This window comes from Palaemon carinicauda, chromosome 14 (genome assembly GCF_036898095.1).
Source record: "Palaemon carinicauda isolate YSFRI2023 chromosome 14, ASM3689809v2, whole genome shotgun sequence".
In the NCBI taxonomy this organism is placed as follows: domain Eukaryota; kingdom Metazoa; phylum Arthropoda; class Malacostraca; order Decapoda; family Palaemonidae; genus Palaemon; species Palaemon carinicauda.
Genome location: NC_090738.1, coordinates 125,280,407 through 125,284,911, shown reverse-complemented (window position 1 = coordinate 125,284,911; position 4,505 = coordinate 125,280,407). Strand labels below are relative to the sequence as shown.

At 33.2% G+C, this 4,505-nt stretch overlaps 1 long non-coding RNA gene across 1 annotated transcript in view; it reads right to left on the bottom strand.

Moving 5' to 3' along the window:
• Positions 1–2,954: 2,954 nt before the first annotated feature.
• LOC137653319 (uncharacterized) overlaps positions 2,955–4,505 on the bottom strand; it is a 2,236-nt gene continuing 685 nt past the window's right edge. The window contains exons 2-3 of the long non-coding RNA XR_011046452.1: positions 3,638–3,697; positions 2,955–3,086 (exon numbers count right to left, since the gene is read on the bottom strand). This is a non-coding gene — a long non-coding RNA (uncharacterized lncRNA). The remainder of the gene's footprint in view (positions 3,087–3,637; positions 3,698–4,505) is intronic.

Genomic DNA, 4,505 nt, shown 5'->3' with positions numbered 1-4,505 from the left:
TTTTTGCATTTCGAAAAGAATAATGCAGCTCTGTATATACAGGCGCAGGTTTTGATAGGAGTAGTAGTAGTAGTAGTAGTAGTAGTAGTAGTAGTAGTAGTAGTAGTATAGTAGTAGTAGTAGTAGTAGTATAAATGATTTTTAAAGCTTCAGGAATAAATCATGATTTTTTAATGTGTCTGTAAAGGGCAAAAATAATATATATTATCTAGTATCTTCGTTAAGGGGGAGAATAAAATATATTTTCGAATGTATTCGTTTAGGGGGAGAATATAATATATTTCCGAATATGTCGGTTAAGTGCTAGAATAGAATATATTTCCGAATATGTCGGTTAAGGCCAAGAATAATGTATATTTGCAAATGTGTTTGTTAAGGGCAAGGATGAAATATATTTTCGAATGTGTCCGTTAAAGGGCAAGAATGAATATATTTTCTTAATGAGGCCGTTTAGGGGCAAAAATAAATATATTTTCTGAAGGTGTCCCTTAAGGGCAAGTATGAAAATATATTTTCGAATATGATCGTAAAGGGTATAAAATAAATTACCTTTTAAAAACCTAAATAAAACATTTATTCATGAAAAACACAACAGTGACAAGCAAAAGCTGCACATCTGCCTATTTCTGTGGATGTTACTTGATGGATAATTTTAATGGCTTCTTAAAGGTAAGATTTTGGCTTGAAGGTAATAGGTGGGCCAAATGACTTTAGGGTATTGAGCCTCTCCTTGGTAGCTCACCTCAGCTCGGTAACCGTTGAAGTGATCTGCAACGTAGTTTACCTGGAAAGCAAGTGTAGTTATTACATGACAGACAGCTGTATTCAATACCTGACAGACAACTATATTTGATACCTGACAGACAACTGCAATTAATACTTGCCAGACTGTTGTATTTTATACCTGACAGACAACTGTAATTAATACAGGACAGACAACTTTATTTAATACCTGAGAGATAACTGTATTTGATACCTGATAGTCAAATGTATGTAATATCTGAAAGACAACTGTATTTAATACCTGACAGACAACTTCATTTAATACCTGACAGACAACTATATTCAATACCCGACAGACAACTGCATTTAAAACTCGACAGACGTTTCTGTTTTGTACTTGAGAGACAACTGTAATTAATACCTGACAGACAACTGTAGTTAATACCTGACAGACAACTGTAGTTAATACCTGACAGACAACTATATTCAATACCTGACAGACAACTGCATTTACAACTCGACAGACGTTTCTATTTTGTACCTGACAGACAACTGTAATTAATACCTGACAGTCAACTGTAGTTAATACCTGACAGCAACTGTATTTAATACCTGACAGGCCAACTATATTTGGTACCTGACAGACAACTATATTTAATACCTGACAGACAACTGCATTTAATACCTGACAGACAACTATATTCAATACCTGACAGACAACTGCATTTAAAACTCGACAGACTTTTATATTTTGTACCTGACAGACAAATGTATTTTAATACCTGACAGACAATGTATTTAATACCTGACAGACAACTATATCTGGTACCTGACAGACAACAATATTTAATACCTGACAGACAATTGCAATTCATACTTGACAGACGGTTGTATTTGATACCTGACAGACAACTGTATTTAATACCTGGCAGAAAATTGTATTTAGTTCCTGACAGTTAAGTGTATTTAATACCTGACAGACTTCTGTGATTAATACCTGATAGACAACTGCAATTAATACGTGACAGACGTTTGTATTTTATTCTTGACAGACAACTGTAATTAATACTTGCCAAACGGTTGTATTTTATACCTGACAGACAACTGTATTTAATTCATTACAGACAACTGTAATTAAGACAGGACAGACAACTACGGTATATTTGATACCTGACAGACAACTTTATTTAATACCTGAGAGATAACTGTATTTGATACCTGATAGTCAAATGTATGTAATATCTGAAAGACAAAATGTATTTATTACCCGACAGACAACTGTATTTAATACCCGACAGACGAATGTATTTAATACCTGACAAACAACTATATTTAGTACCTGACAAACAACTGTATTTAATATATTTCAGATAACTATTTAATACCTGACAGACAACTGCATTTATTATCTGACGGACAACTGCATTTATTATCTGACAGACAACTGCATTTATTCTCTGACAGACAACTGTATTTAATACCTGACAGACAACTGCATTTATTATCTGACAGACAACTGTATTTAATACCTGTAAAATGTAATTAATACCTGAAAAACATATGTATACTGTACCTTACCAGACAAATATGTTTATTACCTGACAGGCAGATGTATTTACTAACCTAACTTAAATATATATTTTTACGTAACAAATTTGTATTATAAAAAAACATTTATTTATTATATACATTTTGAAAAATAATTTTGATTTTTTTAACCTGAATGATATGGTTATGGAAATTCTTTTATAATAGGTCAGTGTAATTTCATCTTCGTCTAGTAAGGATGCCAGAGAATATTAAGTCAATCAATCAATCATCTTGATCTAAACCTTAATTTAAGGCTGTAAACATTGACTCGGTATTCAAGTTTTTTGCCCCAATATATGTATATATATATATATATATATATATATATATATAATATATATATATATATATATATATAATATATATATACATATATATATATATATATATATATATATATATATATATATATATATGCTTAAAAGATATTGAATATAAATGATACAAATATTGTGCCCATCCTTTGCTCACTACTTCATTCTGAGCTTTTTTTCATTCCAATTTGATAAATTAGTTTTAGTAAACGAGCTATTAAAGTGTGTGTGTGTGTGATTTTTTTTTTTTTTTTTTTTTTTTTTTTTTTTTTTTTTTTTTTTTTTTTTTTTTTTTACTGCAATTCCAGTACCGTAACCTACCGTCTGCTGGCGGCCGTCTGGAAGCTGGACGGTATAGGAGCCTTTGACGATTTTGCCGTCCGAGGCTTCGTTATGGCCGAAGTCTGTCCCGTGGTAATTATCATTGACGCCGTAGTTGAAACTATAAGGGCTGGGATCCTGTGAAGATGATAAAGCAAGAATGAATCAGGCTGGTAGGCAAGGTTCGACACCATTTCTGTCTTTCCATTTTGATAATTTTTCTTAAAGATGTGAATTTTCGCTATGGAAATTGCATATGCATGCTATTATATCTGATCTGATCATAAGATTTCATAGTTTATGTTAGATATGTGGAATTATCGGTATTGCTATTGAGCAGTTTTAATTATAATTTTTCTTGGAAGATTTAAGTTTTCGTGATGGAAAATTGCATATGCATGCTACTGCATCTAATCTGATCATAAGAGTTCATAGTTTATGTTAGATATGTGGAATTATCGGTATTGCTATTGAGCAGTTTTTATTATAATTTTTCTTGGAAGATTTAAGTTTTCGTGATGGAAATTGCATATGCATGCTATTATATCTAATCTGATCATAAGATTTCATAGTTTATGTTATATATACCGAATTATGGATATTGCTATTGAACAGTTATATTATTGTTTTCTTCATATTTCTATCAAATATTATCTCAAGACACTTTAGGGCTGAAGGTTACGGCTTACCTCGTTGTAATGTTGTGGGAAAGCCACGGCTAATCCGGCCAGAAATGCTAAAGCTGCGACCTGAAATAGGAAGAATAATTTCAGCTTTAGAATAATCTTTCCCTCCTCCAGGTATACCTTACACATCCTGGTGAGCCATCCAGTCGCACTTTCACCACATAGAAGAATCTCACTTTAGTCAATTCTTTTTGGTGAGGCAGATTTGCACCGACTCGCAGGAGTGCCCTTTTAGCTCGGAAATGTTTCCTGATCGCTGATTGGTTAGAATTATCTTGGCCAACCAATCAGCGATCAAGAAACTTTCCCGTGCTAAAAGGGCATCCCTGCGTGTTGGTGCAAACCTGCCTCACTAAAAAGAATTGACCATAGTAACTATTAATAAGGGGGCGCACTAATAGAAAAAGACTTAAACTCTTAAAGAGGACACGTTTTAGGTTAAAAATTAATTTTAGTTAAATTAACCAAGGCCGGGGTAAATAGAGTTCAAATTCACAAGGAGGATACCCAATTGCCTTTATGTAAAGTGTTTAAAAGACTACTAGACAAAATTCTCTCTCTCTCTCTCTCTCTCTCTCTCTCTCTCTCTCTCTCTCTCTCTCTCTCTCTCTCTCTCTCTCTCTCTCTCATTCATTTGTTTCTACACATCTTCAATCATTACACTTCAGGACACCCAATTGCCCTTTATGTAAAGTATCTAAAAGACTACAAAGACAAAAATATCTCTCTCTCTCTCTCTCTCTCTCTCTCTCTCTCTCTCTCTCTCCTCTCTCTCTCTCTCTCTCTCTCTCTCTCTCTCTCCCATTCATTTGTTTCGACCACATCTTCAATCATTGCACTTCAGGATACCCAATTGCCTTTATGTAAAGTG